Source organism: Orycteropus afer, unplaced genomic scaffold (genome assembly GCF_000298275.1).
Source record: "Orycteropus afer afer isolate SDZICR_OR568_19922 unplaced genomic scaffold, OryAfe1.0 scaffold00008, whole genome shotgun sequence".
Lineage (NCBI taxonomy): Eukaryota > Metazoa > Chordata > Mammalia > Tubulidentata > Orycteropodidae > Orycteropus > Orycteropus afer.
Genome location: NW_006921595.1, coordinates 10,902,500 through 10,914,261, shown reverse-complemented (window position 1 = coordinate 10,914,261; position 11,762 = coordinate 10,902,500). Strand labels below are relative to the sequence as shown.

Here is an 11,762-nt window from a genome sequence, read left to right as displayed (position 1 = left end):
AGGGTGGAGGGTCAACGAAAGAGGGGAAGGCCTTCAATGAGATGAATTGACATGGTAGCTGCGATGATGGGCTCAAGTGTAGCAGGGATCATGGAGTTGGTGCAGGACCAGGCAGTGTTTTGTTCTGCTGTGCAGGGGGTCACTATGAGTCAGAAACGACTCAATGGCACCTAACAACAACAACAAGGCATTGAAAGATAAAACACAACCTCACAGACAAGAAACTCAGAGAAGACATTTAAAAATCTGATAACGACTTCGATAAGATGGCAGAATAGGCAGACAAGCTCCACAGACCCTCTTTAACAAGGAAAAGAGAAACCAATTGACAGAAATATAGACAATTATCCTAGAGCCCTGAGCTTTAAAAGGAAGTATACAGAAGTGGATTAGGCACCAACTAGTGGAAAAACCTGGACAAGAACAGTGAGTACAGAGATAGTCGGAGCAGTGGACTGTCAGCTACTCTGACAGAACCAACAGCCTGAATATTTCCAAGTGGTTTTGGTACCTGAGAATTGACTTAAAGATCAGCCTTGGTCACCAAGGAATGCAGGGATGACTGCACTGGTGGCCTATGTCTAGGAAAGGAAATGGCAAGGAGGGAGACAACCTGAGCTGTGGACTTTCAGCTGTCCACAGGGTGCAGCCATTATAAATGTTTACAAGTGGTGGCCATTTTAGATATTTAAAGTGACCAAGGGTACAGCCATTTTGAATGTTTACAAATGGTGACCACTTTGGATTTTAAAGTGACAGCATTCACATTCAGATTCCAAGGACCTAAGAATAGGCTCCATTTGCCAAGGACGGCAGGAAGATATGGGAAGCAGACAACGGGAAAGGAGACAGGTGGTAAGTGTATAAGTGCTGCCAACTAGCGAATAGAGGAGCACAGCACAGTACCCTGCCTACATAGATAACATACAAAGAAAACAAAATCATGAGCAAGTCACTCCAACATACAATCACCAATTAAATACAAACAAAAACATCACAATGCCTCAGAGACAACAGAGCATCACAGTCCACACAAAGAAGTAAGATAAAGCAGGAGAAACACGGGACCAGGATACAGACTCAAAACACATCCCTGAGGAAGACAAGCATCGGAACTACCTGATAAGGAATTCAAAAGAATTATACTTAAGTATTTTCAACGAATTGAGAGACAGATCAAGGAAAACACTGACAAAATTGAAAACACAAAGAAAACCAGAGAACAATTTTAAAAGACAATACAAGAAAAAAAATGACAAAATAAATGAAAAATTAGAAATGATACAAAAACAACAGATCAAAGTCCAGAAGATTAATACTAAATTTTCAGAAATAGATAACACATTGAACAGGCAGAGGAGTAGAATTGAATCAATGGAAGACAGAATTAGGGAGACTGAAGGCAAATACCTCAATGCTTCTTTGGAAAGGGATCAATCAGAAAAAAGATCAAAACAAAATGAAGAAAGCCTAAGGTTCATGTGGGATACCATTCAAAAGGAATAACCTACATGTCATCAGAATTCCAGAACAAGAAGATACAAATAAAACCACAGAAAAAATTGTTGAAGATTTGTTGGAAGAGAATTTTCCTGGTATAGATGAGAATATATCCATTCAAGAAGTCCAACAAACCCCAAACAGGATAGACCCCAAAAGAAAAATCACCAAGACATATCATCATCAAACTCACTAAAACCAAAGACAAATAAAGAATCCTGACAGCAGCATGGAAAAAATGAAAAGTTACCTACAGGGGGCAACCAATAAGCTCAGATCTTGGCAGAAACCATGCAGGTGAGAAAGCAATGGGATGAAAGAGAAAAATCTTCAACCAAGAATCATACACCTGGCAAAATTGTCCCTCAAATGTGATGGTGAAATTAGGACATTTCTAGATAAGCAGAAATTAAGGGAATTTGTTAAAACCAGATCAACTGATAAGAGATGCTAAAAGGAGTCCTTTGGGCAGAGAACCAATAACAGCAAACAATAACTGACCCTTAAAACACATGATGACATAACCCAGAAACCAATCCAGTTATCGAAGTATCCAAAGTAAATAAGCCTACAAGATCATAAACAGGGAAACAGAGACATCAATTGACAAATGAAGACAACTATAAACCAAAAAGAGGGGGAAAAAATGTGTAGTTACAGACTTCTAAATGGTAGGGAAGTCAAGACAAACTACAAGATAGAATGGACTGTTCTAAATTTGGGAAGAAATTATAAATCATAGGGTAGCCTCAAAGAAAAATGATAAACCTTCACATCAAAATAAAAAAGAGAACCAGTACAAATATTTAGCAAATACTAAAACGATAGTAACAAATCAAGTGATAACATGATTCATAAACAAAACAAGCTCAGCACAGAAAATTATATGGAATAAAGAAATCAACACTACGAAAAAGCACATAACAGAATGACAGCAACAAATTCATACTTGTTGATAATTGTATATCTGACAAGGGACTTATCTATAAAAATTTATAGAAAACTCCAACACCTCAACAACAAAAAGTTTAATAATTCAATTATAAAAAGGACACAGACATGAATGGACGCTTCACCAAAGAGGATATTCATGAGGCCAGCAAATATATGAAGAAATGCTCATGATCACTAGCCATCAGAGAGGTGCAAATCAAAACAACAATGAGATGCCATCTCACCCCAGCACTGATGGCAAAGTTCAACAAGACCGAAAATGGTGGATGCTGGCAAGGATGTGAAGGATGGTGATTCCTTAAAAAGCTGGAATTAGAAATACCATTTGACCCAGCAATCCCATTACTAGGTATATATCCTAAAGAAGTGAGAGCCAAGACAAGAACAGATACATGCATACCCATGTTCATCACAGCACTATTTACAATAGCAAAAAGATGGAAACAACTTACGTGCACATCAACAGAGGAATGAATAACCAAACTGTGGTACATACCCACAATGGAATACTATGCAACCCTAAAGAATAATGTAGAATCTACGAAACACCTCATAACATGGATGAACTTGGTGGACATTATGCTGAGTGAAATAAGTCAATCACAGAAGGACAAATATAGTATTAGTTTGTTATTGTAAAAAGTCAAGGAAAGGTTTGTATATAGAAGGGAAATTTCTTTTTTGTTATGGGGGGGGAGGGAACATTGAAAAATAAATGCATTGACCTATGTCATTTTAGTTTTGTGTATTTCACTGTATATAAATTATATTTCAATAATAATTTTTAAAAACTTTTTTTAAAAACTCTGATAATATCAAAAAGGAGGGAAAAAGTTTTCTTTCCCAAAGCATAAATACATTCCCCACAGGATTCCTGGTTAGTGCGAACGGTTAAGCATTCCACTACTAGATGAAACGTTGGCAGTTCGATCCCACCCAGAGGCACCTCAGCAGACAGGCCTGGTATTCACAACCTTCAAAACTTGACGGAGCACAGTTCTACTTTGCAACACAGAGAGTCACCATAAGTTGGAATCAACAGCAACTAACAACAATAGGATACCTCCAATAGAGATGGGGGAGGGTGTGCTCTCTCATGCAGGCCACCACATTATAACTCTTTTCATTCAATTCTGTAAATAATAACTGAGCCATAGGATGCTCCAGGAGTCCTGGTGCTAGACAAAAAGTCAGCGGCTCAAAGTCACCAGCTTCTCCATGGGACAAAGATGTGGTTGTCTACTTCCGTAAAGATCACAGCCTTCAAACCCTTATGAAGCAGTTCTACTCTGTCCTATAAGGGTCACTGTGAGTCACATTGACTCCACAGCAACAGAAGGATGCCCCAGACACTGTGCAAGATGCTGGGGATTCCTCAGTGAATAAGACCAAAGAAGTCACTGTTGGCACCATTCTTCTCTCATATGCATAGCCCTTTTATTTTTATTGTGGTAAAATATATATATAACACAACATTCATCGTGTCAATATTTTTCACATGTACAATTCAGTCACATTGATGATATGCATCATGTTATGCAACCATCACCAGTATCTGTTGCCAAGTCTTCCATCATCATTGTATGTATAACCCTTGGTAACAAACATCCCAGAGGAACAAAACTTCCAAAGGAGCTCTGATAAGCTCTCCAAAAAGGAGGGTACACAATGGCAGGGAAGAGAAAATCAGCTTCTACTGTGTCTGCTGTACACCAATCTTAACACTAGAAGGACCCAAGGGGTAACCTAGCTCTAGGATGGAAAACCAGTTTCATGTTAAGTATCACCTCTGATTGATCCATTGGCAGTGCCTGAGTCCCCTGAGTCTAGGCTGAGGGGCAGTGACAGGCAAGGAAGCTGGGATTAATTCATGTCTACATGGACAAGGGAGGGTCTCTCAGTTTCCTAGTGCTACTGCAACTTAATACCACAAATGGATTCCTGTAAAGAACAAATTAATTTCTCACAATGAAGAAGGGGAGAAGTCTAAATTCAAGGCACTAGTAAGGAGAGACTCTCTTTCTGTTGACTCTGGGGAAGATCCTTGTCTTAGCTCATGTAGCCTCTACAGTCATTCATCAGTTCCTTTGTGATCTTCATGTGGCATCTCTACACACGCACACACAGCACCACATAAACACACTTGTGCTTGCTTCTGTGCCTAATTTGCTTTTATATGTGTGTGTACTTATATATATAGGAAGATGGGGCAATCTACTTCCATAGTAACTGATTAGGTTTAAGATACATCCTACACTAACATGGTCTCATTAACGTAACAAAGAAAACATTATTTCAAACGGGATGACATTCACAGGTATAAGAGTTATTTCAGGGACACATATTTTGTCCTTAATAGTCAGGGATAGCCCAGCTCACCCTGACCTAATCCAATCTCTCTGCTTATAGATGGAGAAGGAGCCCAAGAAAGGTAACACACTTGCCCAAGTCATATGACATGTTAGCAGGAGTGTCAAGACCAAGTCTCTGACGCTTAATCCAGTGCTCTTTCCACTGCACGGTTCTAAAACAAACAAGAGGAGACACAATGTGTAAACGAACTCCAAAGAAACAGCACAGTCATGCCAGGGTTGGTTTCAGCATCTCCCCAGGAACAAAGGTTGGGACATGAAAAAGAGCCAAAAGATGGTGGCCAGTCTGCTTTTTCCAAAGCTTTTCAGCAAGAATTACTAACCCACAGAAACATAGATCTATATTGACAATTAAGGCTTTAGTAACTTAGGTATTTCTCCCAAAGGGTTTTGATATTTTGGCTACAGCTACTATTCAAAGAGAAGCAAATATGTGTTCACAGATCAGCTGGATAGCAGAAAAATTAGAAAGGCCTTTTAGATTAGGTCCATGCATGCTGCCTGCAAATTCCTTGGGTTTGTTCTTCTGATGTTTCATTAAGCCAGAAAGTCAGGTTCTCTTTTAAGAGCCTTCAGTCTGCTAAGGTGAAAAACACCCCCAACAAGCTCAGAATGAGTGTTTAATTTCAGAAACTGCCTCCTAAAATCCTGAAACCCAGATGCCATGGCCACTTTCACTGGCCTATTAGCCTCTCCAAGGGGATATCCCTTTAACTCTTTTAAGTTCTGTAATGGAGCCCTGGTGCCACAAAATGGTTAAAGCTCTCAACTGTTAATAAGTAGGTCACAGTTTAACTCCACTAGCCATTCCACGAGAGATAAAACCTGGCTGGCAATCTGCTCCTATAAAGATAACAGCCTAAGAAAGCCTAAAGGGTAGTTCTACTCTGTCCTATAGGGTAGATACAGTCAGAATTGACTCAACAGCTCCTAACAAAAACAACAAGTTCTGTAAGCTCCTTGCCCTGGTGACACAATGGTTAATTAAGTGCTCAGCTGCTAACTGAAAAGTTGGCAGGTCAAACCCACCCAGGTCAAAGACCTGGTAGTCTGCTCCTGGAAAGATTACAGCCTAGCAAAACTGGATATCCATTTGCAGAAAAATGAAACAGGATTTCACACCAGATCTCACACCATATATAAAAATGAACTCAACTCGAATCAAAGACCTGAGTATAAAATCTAAAACTATAAAGACCATCAAAGAAAAAATATGACCTAACTTAGAAGCCTTAATACATGGCATAAATAAACTATCAAACATACCTAAACATGCACAAACACCATGTTCTGGTTATCTAGTGCCACTCTGACAAGAATATGCCACAAATGGGATGGTCTTAACAAACAGGAGTTCATTCTCTTACAATTTAGAGACTTTAAGTCCAAGTTCAAAGTGCCAGGCTCTAGGGGTTGGGTGAAAGCCCCTTGACCTTGGGCTGCAGCTCTGCCTCCTGCTCCCAGCCCACTGAAGCTAGAGGCATCTCTTCACTCAGGCAGCTATTGACTGCTGAGGCTAACAAGACCAAGGTTGACAAATAAAATGGCACAGTCCCGATGTTACCAAACCACATGGCAGGCCATTAATTCAAGTCCATTGTAAGTCCCAAGGTCGGCAGAGCATGGCAGGCTGCTGAACAATGACACGGCTACATGCAGGGTCCAAGCGTGCCATAAGCTAGAGACTATCTCCAAGGCTTCTCCTTATATACAGGAAGCAGAGCACATCCCAAAGACAGCTACTCAGCTGATTGTGGTAGATCTCACGATGGAGTTGATTGCCAGTCTCATCATGGGAAATAACTACCACCAGCTGCCCAGACACTCAACCAGGCCCAGCTAAGTTGACATACAAATTTAACTACCACACACCACAAGACAAAATAGATGACATGGACCTCCTAAAAATTAGACACTTGCATGCATCGAAAGATTTCACCAAAAGAGTAAAAAGAGGACCTATAGACTGGGAAAAATTTTTGACAGTGATATACTGGACAAAGAGCTAATTTCTAAAATTTATAGAAAACTTCAACATCTTAACAACAAAAAATCAAATAATCCAATTCAAAAATGGGCAAAGGACACGAATAAACACTTCACCAAAAAAAGATAATCAGGCATGAATAGGAATATACTCTATCTAGATCAATGATAGATTCAGCTGAAGCTAATCCTGCACAGATGCTAGTGATACAAAATAACCGCAATCATTACTGAAGCAACAGAAGACAAACATAGAGCAATCCCTCATAAACAGCCAGACATCATGGAAGAGAGATCCACTGGATCTGCCAACTCAGGATCATAGTATTGGGGGACACCAGACTCAATTGGCACAACAAAATACATAAAAATCTTGTTCTACAACCTGCTTTGATGAGTAGCGACTGGGGTCTTAAAAGGTTTTGAGGAGCAATCTAAGATGAGGTTAATGGTCTCCAATCATTTGAAGCAAAGAAGAGAGAAGAAAACCAAAGCATTTGGAAACAATCAACTCTAGGACATGATGGACTTTGAGACCAGAAGAACTAGATGGTGCCCAGCTACCAATACCAACCACTCTGGAAGGGATCAAAACTGGAGATCCTGGATAGAGTGGGAGGAAAAACGTGGAACAAAATTCAAAAACACAATAATGACTGGAATTACTGGTCGGATGGAGTTTGGTGGGACCCCCCCAAGACTAAGGCCCTGGGATATACTTCAGGCCTGGGATAAAACTCACTCCCAAGGACTGGGTGTCAGCCCAATGGTAAATACAACTTACATGCAGAACACCCAACCAGGGTGATGCACCCACCTACTCTATGGAGATACACCTCTTGGAGCAATTGGCCATGGGGCACCAGAGGGGCAACATTCACACAGAGGAAAAACTGGACAGACAGGAGTGCACAACTAAGAAGGGCATAGGGATGGGGGGTCACTGGGAAGAGAGAGGAGGAGAATGGGTTAGGGTTGGGGATAGTAATTGGGGAGTGAACCCAAATGTACACAAAATGTTGAATGTAAAACAAATTCTGCTCCATAAATGTGTACCTAAAGCACAATTAAAAAAAAAAAAAAAAGATATTCAGGCAACAAATACATGAAGAAATGCTCACAATCATTAGCCATTAAAGAGATGTAAAATAAGACAACAATGAGATATCTCACCCTAGCACTAATAGGAAAGTCCAAAACAACAGAAGACAACAAATACTGGTAAGGGTGTGAAGAGACTGGAATGCTCACACACTGCTAGTGGGACTGTAAAATGGTACAGTCATTGGGGAATATGGTATGATGCTTCCTTAAGAAGCTGGAAATAGAAACACCATTTGATCCAGCAATTCCACTACTAGTATCTTAGAGAAATAAGAGCTGTGGTATGAACAGATACATGCACACCCATGTTCACTGCACCACTATTCACAATACCAAAAAGATGGAAACAACTTAAGTGCCCATCAATGGATGAATGGATAAATTATGTTACGTACACACAATGGAATACTGCACAATGTTAAAGAGCAATGATGGATCTGTGAAACATCTCAAAATATGCATGACTCTAGAGACACTATACTGAGTAAAATACATGAATCGCAAAAGGACAAATATTGTATGAGACCACATTGTAAAAAGTCAATTAAAGGTTTTCACACAAAAAGGAATATCCTTTGAAGGTTACCAAGGGTAGGAGGGAATGGGAGGGTAAACCACTAACTAGAGGGTAGATACATATTAACTTGGGTGAAGGGCAGGCGATATACAATAAGGGGGAAGACAGCACAAAATGATCAAAGAAAGGAAGATGCTGGGGGAGTACAAGAGTTAAATGCAACAAAGGTAAATACTCATTCATATACAATCCTGGAATAACAGTAATAACAATAATGAATAATACGAGTGGATACATAGAGACACAAGCTGAACAGGTGTGAGAAGGAGAATGGGACTATAACCATGAATATATATAGGTTTGACAGAGGGTATTTCTACATATGTGTTTACATTATGTTGCAAATATATACGTGACTATAATAGAGCATAGGGAGCTCTGGTAGCATAGTGCCTAAGGCACTTGACTGCTCACCAGAAGGCTGGCGGTTCAAACCCACCAGCCACTCCTCGGAAGGACGGTTGGGCAATCCTACTTCCGTAGCGATACTGCCTCGGAAACCCAAGGAGGGGTCGCTATGAGTCGGGGCCGACTCAATGGCAAAAAACAACAACATTATAGAGCATACAGGAGGCAAAGTTATGAAAACTCCTAGCCATAACCAAAAACCCTGAGGGAGTGAGTCACTGGGCCTGAGGACAAGGATTCAAGAGACATCAAGGTCCCTGGCACAACATAGTCCACAAAGACAAAGTTCTACATCCTATTTTGGTAAGTAGTGACTGGGATCTTAAAAACTTGTGTGTGGCCATCTAAGGTGCAACTATTGTTTCTTCCCCTCTGAGCAAAGAAGAGTGAAGAAAATCAAAGACACATGAAAACAATTAGTCCAAAGGACTAATGGACCATGCAAGCTTCAGTCTCCATGACCCTGAGACCAGAGCAACTAGATGGTACACAGCTACTACTTATTATTCTGAAAGGAATCATGTTAGAAGGTTCTGGAGAGAGCAGGAGAAAAATGTCGGCCAACACTCAAAATCATTAAAAAAAAAGACCAGGCTTACTGGTCAGATGGAGACTGGTGGAACCCCCGAGACAATGGTCCTTGGCCACCCTTTGGACCTGGAAGTGAACTCACTCTCATAGATCATTTTTCAGTCAACAATAGACAGGTCTACAAGGTGAACAATAACTCTAGGAAGGTACACATTCCTCAGAATGATCAACCATTCAAGATTAAAAGGGCACCATACGCCACAGGACAAAATTCAGAAGGCAGGAAGGGTTAGGAGTGAGGGAAGAATAGAAATGAGAAACACAGGAAGAAGTGGGGGGAGTGATGTTCCATTGAGGGAATTGCAATCAAAGTCATGAAACAAAATGTATATGAACTCAACTTCCACCCAAATCACAATAAAAAGCTTAAAAAATCCTATGGGCAGTTCTACTCTGTCGCATGGGATGTGATGAGTTGAAAATCAACTCAATTGCACCCAGAAACAACAAGCTTCTTGAGAGGGAAAGTGAGGGAAGGAACGCTTACAGCATACCCCTGCTGTGTCTATGGGCACTACACTGGCACTCTGAACCCAGGAAGCCCCAAACCCCCTCGAGGGTGGTGTTAGTAGTTTCCTAGCCACTCCAATCTTGATTCAGGTTGGGAAGCCTTGTGTTAGAGAAGGGAGCTGGAGACTGGACCCAGCCCTGTGGATGAATCATTTCAGAGCCAATCCTGGTAACTCCACTGTTCTTACCAGGGACTGGGTAAAGAATGGGCAGCCATTGCAATTCTGGCCATTGAGATCTGAGGAAAAGTCTGTTGGGGATGCCTGAGAAGTATTTTCTCCTTCTCAAAAAGAGAAACAAGCAGTCATAAAAAGCTACATTCCGTGTGATTCCAACTATACGACATCCTGGAAAAGGCAAAACTATACAGTGAAAAGATCATTGGTTGTTAGGGGTTCAGGAGGAGGGAATAAAGAAGAATAGGTACAGCACAGGGCCTTTTGAGGGCAGTGAAATGATTCTCTATGATATTATCATGGTGGACACATGACATTATGCATGTCATGAACAATAGTTGCATAGGACTATACAGCACAAATTGTGAACCTTTCAGTTAACAATAATGTTTTGGTATTGGTTCCTCAATGGTAACAAATGTACTAGAGGAATACAAGATGTTAATAAGAGAAACAGTGTGTAGTGGGGTGGGGAGACAGAGTATAGTGGAACTCTGTACTTTCTACCTAATTTTTCTGTAAACCTAAAATTGCTCTAAAAAAATAAAGCCAAGCCAGTTGCCAACAAGTTGATTTTGACCCATGGTGACCTCATGAGTGTCAGAGTAGAACCATGCTCCAAAGGATTTTCAATGGCTGTTTTTTCCAAAGCAGATCACCAGGACTTTCTTCTTAAGTGTCTCTAGATGAACTCAAACTTCCAAACTTTCAGGTAGCAGCCAAGTGTGTTAAAAAAAAAGAAAAAAAAAGGAGGCACAGGGTGCAGAGACTTTACTTTCCTGCCTCTGGATCTGGTTGTCTGCACTGTGGCAGGCACTTGGGTACCAAAAGGAGAACTAGCTACTGGGATGAGCAACTTTGGAAGCTACAGTGGGATTCAAAGAGCTGCCGAGTTAACCAACCGCCATTAACCACTCAAGCAACTGTGACTCATCCTACCTCGGGACTTTTTCTTTTTTAAAATTTTTATCGTGATTTGGGCGAAAGTTTGCAGAGCAATTCCATTTTCCATACAGCAATTCACACACATTTTGTCTCATGACATTGACTGCAATTTTGGGGACTTTTTCTTACATGAGGTAATAACAAATTTTCTTTGCCATTTAAGGCACTCTAACTGAAAAGTGAGTTATCATCGCCCTTACTTCACAGAGGGAGTTCTGGTGGTGTAGTGCCTAAGGCATTTGACTGCTAACCAGAAGCCTGCTGGTTCAAATCCACCAGCCACTCCTCAGAAAGAAGATTGGGCAATCTACTTCTATACAGTAACTACCTCAGAAACCCAAGGAGAAGTTGCTATGAGTCAGATTCGACTCGATGGCAATGAGTTTGGTTTGGGTTTTTACTTCAGAGAGAGACAAAAAGCATGGAGTTTATAAGCCAATGAACCAAAGACACACCATGCAGTGTAGTTAATTACTTAGTGTGGCTTTTCTACCCATAAGTCTTTGTAAACTCCAAGGTGGGATTTCTATGAGCAACTGAGGAGCTCCTGATTGCTGAAGTTGTCCACCTGGAGTATTTCTGTTGGGAGTGGCACAAAACAATGTTCTGGGAGGTGCCCACTCTCTCTCAGGTGCTTAG

The 11,762-nt window shown here is 40.8% G+C and overlaps 1 protein-coding gene across 1 annotated transcript in view; it reads right to left on the bottom strand.

Annotated features, from left to right (window-relative positions):
- The window catches only part of GSDME (gasdermin E), a 125,667-nt gene that overhangs the window by 80,091 nt on the left and 33,814 nt on the right, over positions 1-11,762 (bottom strand). The gene's annotated exons all lie outside the window — the stretch shown is intronic.